At 44.5% G+C, this 17896-nt stretch overlaps 1 pseudogene; it reads left to right on the top strand.

Annotated features, from left to right (window-relative positions):
• LOC123723767 (E3 ubiquitin-protein ligase MARCHF8-like) overlaps positions 1-17896 on the top strand; it is a 151238-nt pseudogene that overhangs the window by 27878 nt on the left and 105464 nt on the right.

Raw genomic sequence — 17896 nt, forward strand, 5'->3', positions numbered from 1 at the left:
TGTGTAATCATCACTCTGATAAAGAAAGAAAGGAAAATTCAAATATCTTTTGAAAATAAATGTGATAGGTGTGAGTTGTTTATGTACTGTATGTCTAACGCTGTCTCTCCTCTTTCCACTCATTTTCCTCTCCAGAGCAGTGCAGGCTACAGTAGGAGTAGTGTTTTGGCCAGTCATGCCTGTTGCCGTGGCAGCAGCAGCAAGACAGGAAGTGTGTGTGTGAGTGAGTACGCCCAGTCCGGTGGTTTCCGCGGGGATGAACATGCCACTGCACCAGATCTCTGTCATCCCCCGTGATGTCCCTTCCTCCCGGGTCAGCAGCAGCGGAAAGGCCAAGGACAAAGACAAACAGGTAGGGTCAAAGGTCATGGTCTTCTTGTGGGGCGAGGACATTGTTTGGTACAACATTCTTCTGGCAGTATGGCACACTTTTTAAAAACAAATAGCAGGACTCATTGTGACCCACACTGTCATGTGTTGATACTGCAGGGACTCCACAGAGGTGTGTGTGTGTGTGTGTGTGTGTGTGTGTGTGTGTGTGTGTGTGTGTGTGTGTGTGTGTGTGTGTGTGTGTGTGTGTGTGTGTGTGTAGAGTAGAGTAGAGTAGAGTAGAGTAGAGAACTGCTCAGTTCACTAAATGCTGTTTGACTGAGGCCCCATCACAGAGCATCACAGTAGAGGCTCCACTGCTGAGCTGAATTGGTTTAACAAGGACAAGCTTTCAGTTTGCAAATGGTTTCGTGCTGCTATGATGAGTCAGAAGGTCAAAGGAGGATGAGAGCGTGTGTGTGTGTGTGTTAGGCTTGGACGATATACCGGATACCGGTGTATTTAGACATACCGACAGTATGATTTTCAATACCCAGGAGTTGGGGGCCCCTCCCCTTGCGGGGGCTGCAGAGGTGCGTGCTACGCCACTGCTTATAAGTTAACTATCTTAGATGTGCAAATTAAATGATATCCAGCTCTGGGCACCAACGATGCATTTGGTTTGCTAACTTGCTAGCTACGTGGCTAGATGGCAAGATCAAGCTTCTTGGTTACAGCAGAGACGATCAATCCCCTCCAGGATCAAGATCCATGTTGCCTAAATTGTTTTGTGTGTCTTTTTAACTAAATAGTGCCCCTTGTGTGCACTTCCAGTAATAACGTAAACCTTGGTATGGTACAGAAACAGTATGACGGTAAGAAAATCTGGATACCAACCCTAGTGTGTGTATAGAGCCTCCACTGCTGAACTGAGGTGGTTTAATAGGGGGAAGCTTTCAGTTTGTGGACTGTTTCGTGCTACTATGCTGAGTCATAAAGTCACAGAAGTGTGTGTGTGTGTGTGTGTGTGTGTGTGTGTGTTTAGGGCTGGAACAATTATGTGTAACCAACGGTTATGGATAAAGACCGTCATGAAAATAAAATAACCGTTTATAAAAAAAAATATATAAAATGACTGAAGACGGGATGGCCTGGCATTTGTGCGATTGACTCCGTTTTTGCCGTAACATGGTCTATTTACAACGTGATGAAACTTTGTTGCTCCTTGCTGAAACAAGCAAGGCCTTGTAGCAAATGAGTCTTCGGGTTGCCTAGGCAACCCCCCTTCAGTAGCAGCACACAGCTATAGAATGAATAGAACAGGCTTGGAACCTCTAACCATGGAAATTTGACTAGTAAACTCATAGATGCGGTAAAGAAGTCAATGGAATGCAGACTTGGTGGATAGAAGAAGGATTAGCACACATTCAACAAATCAGATTTTTTTTAATGATGGATATATTGTAACAGGCCCACAATGTGCTTACTAAAGTCCAATTTGGATATATTTGGCTGTTTTTGCTGAATAACATTTAGAAGCTGTTCCTTTTCAGGTTTTAAAAGAAGTGACTGCTAAATGCTAACTTCTGTTTGTATAAGCTGGCAGCATAGCTAGCATGCAGAAAACCGTGGTGTTAGTTAAAGTCGTTTTTTAACTGCAATGCGCATAATAAAGGGAACACTTAAACAACACATCCTAGATCTGAATGAAAGAAATACTCTTATTAAATACTTTTTTCTTTACATAGTTGAATGTGCTGACAACAAAATCACACAAAAATAATCAATGGAAATCCAATTTATCAACCCATGGAGGTCTGGATTTGGAGTCACACTCAAAATGAAAGTGGAAAACCACACTACAGGCTGATCCAACTTTGATGTAATGTCCTTAAAACAAGTCAAAATGAGGCTCAGTAGTGTGTGTGGCCTCCACGTGCCTGTATAACCTCCCTACAACGCCTGGGCATGCTCCTGATGAGGTGGCGGATGGTCTCCTGAGGGATCTCCTCCCAGACCTGGACTAAAGCATCCGCCAACCCCTGGACAGTCTGTGGTGCAACGTGGCGTTGGTGGATGGAGCGAGACATGATGTCCCAGATGTGCTCAATTGGATTCAGGTCTGGAGAACGGGCGGGCCAGTCCATAGCATCAATGCCTTCCTCTTGCAGGAACTGCTGACACACTCCAGCCACATGAGGTCTAGCATTGTCTTGCATTAGGAGGAACCCAGGGCCAAATGCAACAGCATATGGTCTCACAAGGGGTCTGAGGATCTCATCTCGGTACCTAATGGCAGTCAGGCTACCTCTGGCGAGCACATGGAGGGCTGTGCGGCCCCCAAAAAAATGCCACTTGTGTGGGTTGTAGACTCTGTCTCATGCTACCACTAGAGTGAAAGCACCGCCAGCATTCAAAAGTGACCAAAACATCAGCCAGGAAGCATAGGAACTGAGAAGTGGTCTGTGGTCTCCACCTGCAGAACCACTCCTTTATTGGGGGTGTCTTGCTTATTGCCTATAATTTCCACCTGTTGTCTATTCCATTTGCACAACAGCATGTGGAATTTATTGTCAATCAGTGTTGCTTCCTAAGTGGACAGTTTGATTTCACAGAAGTGTGATTGACTTGGAGTTACATTGTGTTGTTTAAGTGTTCCCTTTATTTTTTTGAGCAATATATATATATCTCAGTTGAAGTCGGAAGTTTACATACACTTAGGTTGGAGTCATTAAAACTAATTTTTCAACCACTCCACAAATTTATTGTTAACAAACTATAGTTTTGGCAAGTCGGTTAGGACATCTACTTTGTGCATGACACAAGTAATTTTTTCAACAATTGTTTACAGACAGATTATTTGACTTATAATTCACTGTATCAAAATTCCAGTGGGTCAGAAGTTTACATACACTAAGTTGACTGTGCCTTTAAACAGCTTGGAAAATTCCAGAAATTGTTGTCATGGCTTTAGAAGCTTCTGATAGGCTAATTTACATAATTTGAGTCAATTGGAGGTGTACCTGTGGATGTATTTTAAGGCCTACCTTCAAACTCAGTGCCTCTTTGCTTGACATCATGGGAAAATCAATAGAAATCAGCTAAGACCTCAGAAAAAATTGCAGACCTTCACAAGTCTGGTTCATCCTTGGGAGCAATTTCCAAACGCCTGAAGGTACCACGTCCATCTATACAAACAATAGTACGCAAGTATAAACACCATGGGACCACGCAGCCATCATACCGCTCAAGAAGGAGACGCGTTCTGTCTCCTAGAGATGAACGTACTTTGGCGCGAAAAGTGCAAATCGATCCCAGAACAACAGCAAAGGACCTTGTGAAGATGCTGGAGGAAACAGGTACAAAAGTATCTATATCCACAGTAAAACGAGTCTTATATCGACATAACCTGAAAAGCCGCTCAGCAAGGAAGAAGCCACTGCTCCAAAACCGGCATAAAAAAGCCAGACTACGGTTTGCAATTGCAAATTGCACATGGGGACAAAGATCGTACTTTTTGGAGAAATGTCCTCTGGTCTGATGAAACAAAAATAGAATTGTTTGGCAACAATGACCATTGTTATGTTTGGAGGAAAAAGGGGGAGGCTTGCAAGCCGAAGAACACCATCCCAACCGTGAAGCATGGGGGTGGCAGCATCATGTTGTGGGGTGCTTTGCTGCAGGAGGTACTGGTGCACTTCACAAAATAGATGACATCATGAGGTGGGAAAATTATGTGGATATATTGAAGCAACATCTCAAGACATCAGTCAGGAAGTTAAAGCTTGGTCGCAAATGGGTCTTCCAAATGGACAATGACCACAAGCATACTTCCAAAGTTGTGGCAAAATGGCTTAAGGACAACAAATTCACCCAACTTATTGTGGGTAGCTTGTGGAAGGCTACCCGAAACGTTTGACCCAAGTTAAACAATTTAAAGGCAATGGTACCAAATACTAATTGAGTGTATGTAAACTTCTGACCCACTGGGAATGTGATGAAAGAAATAAAAGCTGAAATAAATCATTCTCTCTACTATGATTCTGACATTTCACATTCTTAAAATAAAGTGGTGATCCTAACTGACTTAAGACAGGGAATTTTTACTAGGATTAAATGTCAGGAATTGTGAAAAACTGAGTTTAAATGTATTTGGCGTGTATGTAAACTTCCGACTTCAAGGTTTGTTGGCAATCACAGAGGTCAGACGTTTCTTGTAGTTGGCCACCAAGTTCGCACACATCTCAGGAGGGATTTTGTTCCACTCCTCTTTGCAGATCTTCTCCAAGTCATTAAGGTTTTGTGGCTGACGTTTGGCAACTCGAACCTTCAGCTCCCTCCACAGATTTTTTTTATGGGATTAAGGTCTGGAGACTGGCTAGGCCACTCCAGGACCTTAATGTGCTTCTTCTTGAGCCACTCCTTTGTTGCCTTGGCCGTGTGTTTTGGGTCATTGTCATGCTGGAATACCCATCCACGACCCATTTTCAATGCCCTGGCTGAGGGAAGGAGGTTCTCACCCAAGATTTGACAGTACATGGCCCCGTCAAATGATGCGGTGAAGTTGTCCTGTCCACTTAGCAGAAAAACACCCCCAAAGCATAATGTTTCCACCTCCATGTTTGACGGTGGAGATGGTGTTCTTGGGGTCATAGGCAGCATTCCTCCTCTTCCAAACACGACGTGTTGAGTTGATGCCAAAGAGCTCCATTTTGGTCTCATCTGACCACAACACTTTCACCCAGTTGTCCTCTGAATCATTCAGATGTTCATTGGCAAGCTTCAGACGGGCATGTATATGTATTCTTGAGCAGGGGGACCTTGCGGGCGCTGCAGGATTTCAGTCCTTCACGGCGTAGTGTGTTACCAATTGTTTTCTTGGTGACTATGGTCCCAGCTGCCTTGAGATCATTGACAAGATCCTCCCGTGTATTTCTGGGCTGATTCCTCACCGTTCTCATGATCATTGCAACTCCACGAGGTGAGATCTTGCATGGAGCCCCAGGCCAAGGGAGATTGACAGTTCTTTTGTGTTTCTTCCATTTGCGAATAATCTTGTCTTGTAGCCCATTCTAGCCTTGTGTAGGTCTACAATCTTGTCCCTGACATCCTTGGAGAGCTCTTTGGTCTTGGCCATGGTGGAGAGTTTGGAATCTGATTGATTGATTGCTTCTGTGGACCGGTGTCTTTTATACAGGTAACAAGCTGCGGTTAGGAGCACTCCCATTAAGAGTGTGCTCCTAATCTCAGCTCGTTACCTGTATAAAAGACACCTGGGAGCCAGAAATCTTTCTGATTGAGAGGGGGTCAAATACTTATTTCCCTCATTAAAATGCAAATCAATTTATAACATTTTTGACATGCGTTTTTTCTGGATATTTTTGTTGTTATTCTGTCTCTCACTGTTCAAATAAACCTACCATTAAAATTATAGACTGATAATTTCTTTGTCAGTGGGCAAACGTACAAAATCAGCAGGGGATCAAATACTTTTTTCCCCCACTATATGTGTGTATGGATATATACTATATGTGTGTGTGTGTGTGTGTGTGTGTGTGTGTGTGTGTATGTATGTATATACACAGTGCTGTGAAAAAGTATTTTTCCCCCTTCCTGATTTCTTATTTTTTTGCACATTTGTCACACTTAAATGTTTCAGATCATGAAACTAATTTTAATATTACACAAAGATAACCCAAGTAAACACAAAATACAGTTTTTAAGTGATCATTTTATTTATTAAGGGAAAAAAGCTATCTGGACCTTCATGGCCCTTTGTGACAAAGTAATTGCCCCCCCTTGTTAAATCATGAATTTACTGTGGTTAATCAAATTTTTTGGAAAGCTGAGTTCAATTTCATAAGACACAACCAGGCCTGATTTACTGCCAGACCTGTTGAATCAAGAAATCGCTTAAATAGAACCTGTCTGACAAAGTGAAGTAGGCCAAAAGATTTCAAAAAGCAAGACATCATGCCGTGATCCAAAGAAATTCAGGAACAGATGAGAAACAAAGTAATTGACATCTATCAGTCTGGAAAGGGTTACAAAGCCATTTCTAAAGCTTTGGGAGTCCATTGAACCACGGTGCGAGCCATTATCCACAAATGGATACAATTTGGAACTGTGGTGAACCTTCCCAGGAGTGACTGGCCTACTAAAATTACCCCAAGAGCGCAGCGACGACTCATCCAAGAGGTCACAAAAGAACCCACAACAACATCTAAAGAACAGCAGGCCTCACTTGCCTCAGTTAAGGTCAGTGTTCATGACTCAACCATAAGAAAGAGACAGGGCAAAAATGGCATCCATGGCAGAGTTCCAAGGCGAAAACCACTGCTGACCAAAAACAACATAAAGACGAGACAAAAGACATAAACATAAAGACGAGACAAAAGACATAAACATAAAGACGAGACAAAAGACATAAACATAAAGACGAGACAAAAGTTGAACCTTTTGGAAGGTGTGCGTCCCGTTACATCTGTAGTAAAAGTAACACAGCATTTCAGAAAAAGAACATCATACCAACAGTCAAATAGTGGTGGTGGTGTGATGGTCTGGGGCTGCTTTGCTCCTTCAGGACCTGGATGACTTGCTGTGATTGATGGAACCATGAATTCTGCTCTCTACCAAAAAATCCCGAAGGAGAATGTCCGGCCATCAGCTCGTGACCTCAAGTTGAAGTGCACTTGGGTTCTGCAGCAGGACAATGATCCAAAACACACCAGCAAGTCCACCTCTGAATGGCTTAAAAAAAAACGAAATGAAGGTTTTGGAGTGGCCTAGTCAAAGTCCGGACTTGAATCCGATTAAGATGCTGTGACGTGACCTTATTAATAATAATATATTTTATATATATTTTATAGTGTGTGTATGTATATATATATATTAATAATAATATATTTTATATATACTGCTCAAAAAAATAAAGGGAACACTTAAACAACACAATGTAACTCCAAGTCAATCACACTTCTGTGAAATCAAACTGTCCACTTAGGAAGCAACACTGATTGACAATACATTTCACATGCTGTTGTGGAAATGGAATAGACAACAGGTGGAAATTATAGGCAATAAGCAAGACACCCCCAATAAAGGAGAGGTTCTGCAGGTAGAGATTTTACATTTTCTCCCTCACTCACCTGTCCATCTCCTCATTTGAATTACATGCTGTCACTGTTGGTGGCAGGGTGTGTGCGTGCGTGGGCGCGTGCGAAGGGCTGTACCTACACACTGAAAAAAGGCTGTAAAGCCGAAACGTCTGATGCAGTAAAAAATGTAAAACATTGAATAATGACTTAAGCTTTAATGCAGCATATTTTTAGTGCGAACACATTGCACCTCTTTGTGTGTGTGAAGGACTCTCAGTAGCTGTCAGCTGTAGATCTGCTGAACAAAGTGTGGTGCTAAGACAACATGTCTGTCTGTCTGCCTGGTGTCTGTCCTCTTACTCACGCAATACTCTGTCTAACACGGTCTATTGTCTTTTAGGGTCTGAGTACCTCAGCATGTCCACACAGGTGTTCACAAGGGCCCACTCGACCTGTACATATGGTGGAGTGGATTTATCCTGATTTAGCCGTACACACACACACTGATGTGCCTGTGAAACTTACCCATCACGGTTTCTCCCCACACAGCTTTTGAACACATCACATACACAGTTTCCAGTATAAAAGGTACAGTGAAATACTTGCTAGCTCCCTCCCTCAACATTGGAGTACAATAATCAATATCAATAATACAAAAAGTCAAATAAAAAACAACAGGTAGTTAGATGGTAGTATGCAAAGTAATAAACTGATATTTGCACAATAGGATATACAGCATATATTATGTATATGCCATGTCAAGTATGACTGTATTTACAAATATAAAGTGGATGTTGTCATGGTTGCACAGTTGAATCAATAGTATATAATAGAACAGCAGCGTTGACTCTGTCTGTCTGTCTGTCTCTGTCTCTGTGTGTGTGTGTGTCTCTGTGTGTGTGTGTGTGTGTGTGTGTGCGTGTGCGTGTGTGTGAAGGTCGGATGTGTGGAGAGCCCGTGTAAGTAGTCTCTTGGTGCAGATAGTCTTTAAGGTGCACATAGTCTCTAACGTGCTGTTCTAAGTAGGTAGACAGTTAGGCTTAGCTGCTCAGCAGTCGGGTGGCCTGATGGTAGAAGCTGTCTCAGAGCCTGTTAGTCTGACTGGATGCTCCGACACCATTTGGCCTGGTGGTAGGAGTTGTCTCGGAGCCTGTTGGTCCAAGACTGGATGCTCTGATACCACTTGCCAGATGGAACAGATTGAACAGCCCGGTGCTCAGCTGACTTGAGTCCTTGGCGATCTTCCGGGTCTTCCTCAGACACCGCCTTGTGTAAATGTCCTGGAGGGCAGGGAGCTCGCCCCAGTAATGTATTGGGCTGTCCGCACCACCCTCTGTAGAGGCTTGCGGTTGAGGGCGGTGCAGTTGCTATACCAGGCGGTGATACAGATGGTTCAAGATGCTCTCGATGGTGCAGCTGCACAACTTCTTGAGGATCTGAGGGCCCATGTCAAATTTCTTCCATCGCCTGAGGTTGAAGAGGTGCTGTTGCGCCTACTTCACCACGGTGTCGGTGTGATTAGACTATTATAGGTCCTCTGTGATGTGCATGCCGAGGAACTTGTAGCGTTTTACCGATGCAAATGGGGGCATGCACACACCCCTGTTTTCTCAAGTCCCCGATCAGCTCTTTGGTTTTGCTGACGTTGAGGGAGAGGCTGTTATCCTGGCACAACCCCCCTAGGTCTCTGATCACTACTTTGTTTCCTTTTCTGCTTCCCTCTCCTACAACCCTACCTACTCAAACCCTACTCAGATGGTCATGCGCTGTCGTAATCTTCTCTTTCTCCTCACTACTCTCTCCTCTTCTATCCTATTATCTCTCCCTTCTGCTAAATCATTCTCCCGTCTGTCTTCTGATTCTGCCTCTTCGACCCTACTCTCCTCTCTTTCCGCATCCTATGACTCGCACTGTCCCCTTTCCTCCTGGCTGGCTCGGCCCTCCCCTCTGTATCCGCTGCTAAAGCCACTTTCTATCATTCTACATTTCTAAATTCTGCTTCTAACCCTAGGAAGCTCTTTTCCACTTTCCTCCCCACCTCTACCTCTCTCCTCCCTCTCTGCGGACGACTTTGTGAACCACTTTGAAAAGAAGGTGGATGACATCCACTCCTCATTCACTCAGCCTATTGGGTCCAATGGTCCCACTCACACAGAACTTGTCTGTCTTGACCTCTTTCTCCCCTTTCTCTCCAGATGAAATCCTGCAACTAGTGAGGTCTGGCCGCCCGACAACCTTCCCGCTCAACCCTATCCTCTCTTCCCTTCTCCAAACCATCTTTGGAGACCTTCTCCCATTTCTCACTTCCCTCATCAACTCATCCCTGGCCACTGGTTTCAAAATGTCCCCTCCTCAAAAACCAACACTCAACCCCTCTGACGTCAAAAACTACAGATTTGTATCCCTTCTTTCTTTTCTTTCCAAAACTCTCTCGCTATCTCTCTCAAAACGATCTTGTTGACCCTAACCATTCAGGCTTCAAGACGGGTCAATAAACCGAGACTGCTCTTTATGTCAAGGAGGCTCTCCGCACTGTCAAAGCTGACTCTCTCCTCTGTTCTGATCCTCGTAGATCTAGCCGCTGCCTTCAACACCGTGAACCATCAGATCCTCCTCTCCACCCTCTCAGGGCTGGGCGTCTCAGGCTCTGCACTCTCTTGGATTGCATCCTACCTGGCAGGCCGCTCCTACCAGGTGCATGGAGAGGATCTGTGTATGCAACATGTACTCTTACTACTGGTGTCCCCCAAGGCTTGGTTCTAGGCCCTTTCCTCTTCTCTCTGTACACCAAACCACTTGGCTCTGTCATATCCTCACATGGTCTCTCCTATCATTGCTATGCGGCTGCCACTCAACTACTTTTCTCCTTCTCCCCTTCTGACACCCAGGCCCAGGTGGTGACACCCAGGCGGTGACACCCAGGTGGTGACACGAATCTCTGCCTGCCTGGCAGATATCTCAGCTTGGATGTCGGCCCACCACCTCAAGCTCAACCTCGACAAGACGGAGCTGCTCTTCCTCCCGGGGAAGGCCTGCACTCTCCAAGACCTCTCCATCATGGTTGACAGCTCCACAATGTCCCCCTCCAGAGTGCAAAGAACCTTGGCATGACCCTGGACAACACCCTGTCGTTCTCTGCAAACATCAAAGCAGTGACTCGCTCTTATAGGTTCATGCTCTACAACATCCGTAGACTACGATCCTACCTCACAGAGGTAGCAGCACAGGTCCTAATCCAGGCACTTTTCCCCCCTTACTAGCACTGACTTTGCTGAGAGCTACTTTATTGAGGAAAAACGTACTTACTATGACTGAGATACTTTTGGTCATGTAGTGTATGTGGACACCTGCTCGTCGACCATCTCATTCCAAAATCATGGTAAAAAATGTTTGAATTTATTTTATTTAACCTTTTATTTAACTAGGCAAGTCAGTTAAGGACAAATTCTTATTTGCAATGACGGCCTACCCATAAAAACCACAGACACACACACACACACACACACACACACAGGCACACATCAGTACACACACACACACACACACAGGCACACATCAGTACACACACACACACACACACACACACACACACACACACACACACACACACACACACACACACACACACACACACGTCTGTTTTAATATCCTAGTGGGGACCAAACAATCGATTCCCATTCAGATTCTATTTTCCATAACCCTAAATTTAAACCTAACCGTTAACCTAACCCTAATTCGATCCCTAACCCTAATTGTAACCCTAACCATAAACCTAAACCCTAAGCCTAAAGTAGCCTTTTTTTCTTGTGGGGACCAGCAAAATGTTCCCTCTTGTCCGAATTTTCCTCGCAAGGACTTCTGGTCCCCACAAGGATAGTAAACCACACACACACGAGTACATATGGACACTCACACACTATCTGTCACATCCTGTCGTCTCGTTAGTACTTGTCATCTGTCTGTGTGCCAGATGATTGACAGGAGACTCTGTGGGGGCTGTTTGGCTCCTAGACGCCCGCTAACGTCTCAGTACATTATCACGTCTCCTGTTGGGTTAGCATAGCACCCTGTCACTCACTGGAGCTACCTACTCTGTTACTCTGAATACCTGAGCAGAGACCATGATATTGGTGTCAGACCAACACATTTCTTCTGAAGATACAGTATGAGCATCTACTCTGCCTGAAGATACAGTATGAGGATCTACTCTGCCTGAAGATACAGTATGAGGATCTACTCTGCCTGAAGATACAGTATGAGGATCTACTCTGCCTGAAGATACAGTATGAGGATCTACTCTGCCTGAAGATACAGTATGAGGATCTACTCTGCCTGAAGATACAGTATGAGGATCTACTCTGCCTGAAGATACAGTATGAGGATCTACTCTGCCTGAAGATACAGTATGAGGATCTACTCTGCCTGAAGATACAGTATGAGGATCTACTCTGCCTGAAGATACAGTATGGGGATCTACTCTGCCTGAAGATGCAGTATGGGGATCTACTCTGCCTGAAGATACAGTATGGGGATCTACTCTGCCTGAAGATACAGTATGGGGATCTACTCTGCCTGAAGATACAGTATGGGGATCTACTCTGCCTGAAGATGCAGTATGAGGATCTACTCTGCCTGAAGATGCAGTATGAGGATCTACTCTGCCTGAATACGCAGTATGAGGATCTACTCTGCCTGAAGACACAGTATGAGGATCTACTCTGGGGTTAACATGAAATCTAATGTTATTTGTCACATGCTCCGAATACAACTGGTGCAGACTTTACCGTGAAATGCCCTTCCCAACGACGCAGCGTTTTATAAAATAAATAATTAATAGAAATAAAAAATTAAATACACAACAATGGAGCTGTGTAAAGGGAGTACCAGATAGAGGTACGAGGTATTTGAGGTAGATTCCAGAAGGTCCAAAAGTATGTGGACACCTGCTCGTCAAACATTTAATTCCAAAATCATGGGCTTTAATATGGAGGTGGTCCCCCCCCCCCTTTGCTGCTATAACAGCCTCCACTCTTCTGCGAAGGCTAGATGTTGGAACATTGCTGCAGAGACTTGCTTCCATTCAGACACAAAAGCATTAGTGAGGTCGGGCACTGATATTGGTTGATTAGGCCTGGCTCGCAGTTAGTGTTCCAATTCATCCTCAAGGTGTTCGATGAGGTTGAGATCAGGGCTCTGTGCAGGCCAGTCAAGTTCTTATACACCGATCTTGACAAACCATTTCTGTATGGACCTCGCTTTGTGCATGGCGGCATTATCATGCTGAAATAGGAAAAGGGCCTTCCCCAAACTGTTGCCATATGTTAGTCTACTGTAATTATTGTATACTTCTATCAGCCTGTCGTGTGTGTGCGATGTGTTTTACAAACAGTTTTGATCTACTATTGTCGAGTGTGATTTAGATCAGTGTAGGGTAAGAGCAGTCTTCCAGTAATACGTGTCACCATGGCTGACAATCCTAACAAACAAACCTGTGTACGTGAGAATGGGCAGTCAATAACAACAGAGACAGGTTGAATTTATCTCTCGCTACAGTCAAGTACCTTACCATGGCTGATGATGTTGTTACAGTTGGTACTATGCATTGGGGCAGGTAGCGTTTCCTGGCATCCTCCAAACCCAGATTTGTCCGTCAGACTGCCAGATGGTGAAGCGTGATTCATCACTCCAGAGAACGTGTTTCCACTGCTCCAGAGTCCAATGGCTGCGAGCTTTACACACACCAGCCTGCGCTTGGTATTGCACTTGGTGATCTTAGGCTTGCGGTTCTTGTGCTGACGTTGTTTCCAGAGGCAGTTTGGATCTCGGTAGTGAGTGTTGCAACCGAGGACAGATGATTTTTATGCGCTGTGCGCTTCAGCACTCGGCGGTCCCGTTCTGTGAGCTTGTGTGGCCTACCACTTCGCGGCTAAGCTGTTGTTGCTCCTTGATGTTTCCACTTCACAATAACAGCACTTACAGTTGACCGGGGCAGCTCTAGCAGGGCAGAAATTTGACCAACTGAAAGGTTGGAAAGGTGGCATCCTATGACGGTGCCACGTTGAGTCACTGAGCTCTTCAGTAAGGCCATTCTACTGACAATGTTTGTCTATGGAGATTGCATGGCAGTGTGTTCACCTGTCAGCAACATGTGTGGCTGAAAGTCGCAAAAAAAGCTTGCTCTCTGTTCCTTGCCTCAGGCTGCACACACTGTTCTCTCATCGGATTATTCTCAATTTAATCTTGTCTTTACTAATTATGTCAAATTAGATTTGATTTAGAATGGTCCATTATGAAATGAACAGGAACAGGAACAGGGGCCAGAGAAAAAAGACATCCGTATGCACTGGAATAGCGACTGGAGGCCGCATTCCCACTGGTTCGTTTCACTCATGTTGGGTCGGCTGCTCCGGTTATTTCAGTGAGGAACAGGTGATATTCCAGAGAATACAGACCATGTCCAATGCATATTCGGAGTTTTGTGGATATGAACCAAATCCTGACAAATTCTGAAGACCTATGTGAACTGTTACAGAAAGCTGGGGATATGTCGCATGCCACTACTTCACAAGAGAGGCATTTGAACAGGGGTTTTTTTTCTTCAAAAATGCCTTCTTAAATATGTCAACTGTCATGTGCCTTTTAATAACATACTCGTATGCAATCTGTAAATATAAATAAACTGTGAAATCACAAAGCTGTTTAGACACTGAGAAAATACAGAATCTAGCCATGATTGGTTGAGATAATGAGGGGGTTGGGACATTCACGAGAAACATTATTTTGGAGGATTATTTTGAAAGTGTTTTCAGTCTGTCGTGAATCATCATAATCCATCATCATAATCCATACACCACTGGGGGAAAAGGGTCCATATCAGGGGATGTCTTTACATGACACGTTGATATCCTACAGAATACAGAAAATGTCCAATGCATATTTTGAGTTTTGTGGATTTGCACCATATCCTGACAAATTCTGAATCCAGATGTCTTTTAGACATGTATGATGCTGGGATTACTCAGAATATCACACAGACATTTCCTATGGCCGGATGTGGACTCATTTAATATCCTGAGATATGTGACATCCTATTTTCTCTCTTCATGTTGACAAATACTGACTGTATATATCGCATATCTCTGTTTTCAAGATATTAAGCTATATTGATTCCAGATATGCTTCTCTTGGCTGAGGCCCATATCCGCTTGATAATTTCTGATGCTTATTTGAGTTTTGAAGACATGTTTAATAATTTGACAAATATTGAATCCATATAATTCTTTCAGACACTAGCTAAACTTTTTGTATTCCATCTGCATAAAGGCATGCGCAAACCGCAAGCTAAAAGCATTGTAACTGGTAGCCTAGCAACAAGAATCACAGCTTTTCGGCTGTGGAGTTCCAACTGTCATGTTTGAATTTGGGCGCCACAAATGAGTTTGTAAACGATATGTGGTCTAACTGACAACTGGAGAAACAAAGAAGTGAGAAGATGTTCTGAAAATACCTCAAAGAAGTTAACGCTCATTTGAGATGTTTTTGTATCTTAATAACTACTCTCGGTGTCTTCTTTCTCTCTGCCTGGGTAGATCTCTCATTAGCTATGTACATACTGATGACTGAAGTTAGCTCTCTTATGAGGACCACCAACGTACAGCTACTGCATACTGATCACTGAAGTATACAGTCTTATAAGGACAGAGTGTGAAAACAGCCCCCCCATCCAACAGATTCTGTCTCAGCTGGTAAATGACAACAGAGTGTCCCAGTTAATTAAATAGAACACACTCATCATATCCTCTTCCACCTGCTCTAAAGGTCATATCATTGTCCCTGTATACTTTTTTGTCACCATGGATCTTGTGCTTCAAGCCACACTGCTATCCACTTCCTCTGTGACAGCTGCTGCTGGGTGAGTGTATGTGTGTGTGTGGCCAGTATTTCATTAGCTTTTCCTTCTCTCACTGCACTGTTAGTGCTGTTTCTCTGTTCCCCTTATTACGGATTACTACCTCTCTCCCCTAACACACACACACACACACACACACACAGGAACACTTCCTCAAATGGTAGGATAACTGGAATCCCACCAGGAAGAGAGAGAGAAAGAAAGAAGTAACAGAGAGGGAGAGAGAAGTAGGGGAAAGAGAGAGGTGAGGGAATGTGCTAGATAGAGAGAAGAGAGCTATAATAATAATAATAATAATAATAATAATAATAATAATAATAATAATAATTTACAGACAAAAATGACAAAGCTGTCTGGTATAGGGAGAGAAGAGAGAGCTAGGAAGCAGCCAAACAATAGTCTTGGGAACTGAGTTTGAGGTGTTCTCTCTCTTTCCTTTCTTTTCCTCCCTCCTAACTCTCTCTCAATCCCTCTATTTCACTCTCCCCCACTTGCTCTCTCCTCTCTCTCTCTCATCTACATTTTCCAACTCTCTCTCCATCTCTCATTGTCTCTCTCTCATCCCTTTTTCAACCTCCCTTGTCCTCCCTTTCCTGCTCCCCATACACAGCTTGAGCAGATATATCTAATGCAGTGTTCCCATCAGATGTCTATGAGAATCAGTGCTAATACACTATATATGCAAAAGTATGTGGACACCCCTTCAAATTCGTGGATTTGGCTATTTCAGCCACACCCATTGCTGACAGCTGTATAAAATCGAGCACACAGCCATGCAATCTCCACAGACAAAACAGTGGCAGTAGAATGGCCTTACTTAAGAGCTCAGTGACTTTCAACGTGGCACCTTCATAGAATGCCATCTTTCCAACAAGTCAGTTTGTCACATTTCTCTCCTGCTAGAGCTGGCCTGTCAACTGTAAGTGCTGTTATTGTGGAGTGGAAACATCTAGGAGCAACAACCGTGGAAACGTCTGACCTCAACCCCATCGAACACCTTTGGGATGAATTGGAAAACCGACTATGAGCCAGGCCTAATCGCCCAACATCAGTGCCCAACCTCACTAATGCTCTTGTGGGTAAATGGAAGCAGGACCTGTAGTAATGTTCTAACATCTAGTGGAAAGCCTTCCCAGAAGAGTGGAGGCTGTTATAGCAGCAAATGGGGGACCAACTCCATATTAATCCCCATGATTTTGGAATGAGAGGGCAAGGGAGTTCTTCAAGCGTGCAGATGGATATATCAGGGTGTTATTCACGATGTAGTGTAGTTTGAGCAGATATTTTCCTGATGACATCATCTTTTCTGCCTGGTTAGATCCCCCTCGCTCTATCTCTCCATGTCTCCATCTCTCCATGTCTCCATCTCTCTCTGTCTATCTCTCTCTCTCGGTCTCTCTCTCTCGGTCTCTCTCTCTCTCTCGGTCTCTCTTGGTCTCTCTCTCTCTCTCTCTCGGTCTCTCTCTCTCTCTCTCTCGGTCTCTCTCTCTCTCTCTCTCTCGGTCTCTCTCGGTCTCTCTCTCGGTCTCTCTCTCGGTCTCTCTCTGTCTCTCTCTGTCTCTCTCTGTCTCTCTCTGTCTCTCTCTGTCTCTCTCTGTCTCTCTCTGTCTCTCTCTGTCTCTCTCTGTCTCTCTCTGTCTCTCTCTGTCTCTCTCTGTCTCTCTCTGTCTCTCTCTGGTCTCTCTCTCGGTCTCTCTCTGTCTCTCTCTCGGTCTCTCTCTGTCTCTCTCTCGGTCTCTCTCTGTCTCTCTCTCGGTCTCTCTCGGTCTCTCTCTGTCTCTCTCTCGGTCTCTCTCTGTCTCTCTCTCGGTCTCTCTCTCGGTCTCTCTCTCGGTCTCTCTCTCGGTCTCTCTCTCGGTCTCTCTCTCGGTCTCTCTCTCGGTCTCGTCTCTCGGTCTCTCTGTCTCTCTGGCTCTCGGGCTCTCGGGCTCTCTCTCTCTCCACCTGTGTAATCTTCTCTGTTCTTTCCTGGGACTGGAGTTGTCAATGCCTCTTGAATGACACCCTGATAAATCTATCTGCAGGCTTGAAGAACTCTCTGGCCCTGGACAGAGTGTGTTTGCTGTCGGTCTCCAGACACCCAGAGGTCAGGGGTGTGTGGCAGCTATAAGCCTCCTCAGCCTCCTGTTCCTAGGCCTGCAGGTCACATAAACATGCTAGTCACACTGTAGAGTCAGGGGTATACATTTAACACCAACAATTTAAAATAGGCACTAAAATCATTTCAAACCCGATTTAAAAAGCAAATGCAGTTATCGGTATTAGAGGGCTGACTTAATGACCATGCAGAGGCCTGAGTGCAGAAGGGAAGTCTGTTTATATGGCTGGCTGGGTGGCTTTATGGAGAGCAGAGATGTGTATATAATGGCGAGATGCTCATGTCTCCATCCTAACAACGGGAGTCATTGTCCCAAAGGTGGGAAGGCAGGCACTTAAGTCCAAAATAAGCCCATAGAAACAAATTGGGCTTATTTTGGACAGATTTTGGTGAGAAACCTCTCACCTCGCCTCTTCCTCTCTGTGGAGAGTGCATCGACACAGCTGCAGGGTACAGCGGGACTTTTTCTCAACACATTGCAGA

This window comes from Salmo salar, chromosome ssa18 (genome assembly GCF_905237065.1).
Source record: "Salmo salar chromosome ssa18, Ssal_v3.1, whole genome shotgun sequence".
NCBI classification, from domain to species: domain Eukaryota; kingdom Metazoa; phylum Chordata; class Actinopteri; order Salmoniformes; family Salmonidae; genus Salmo; species Salmo salar.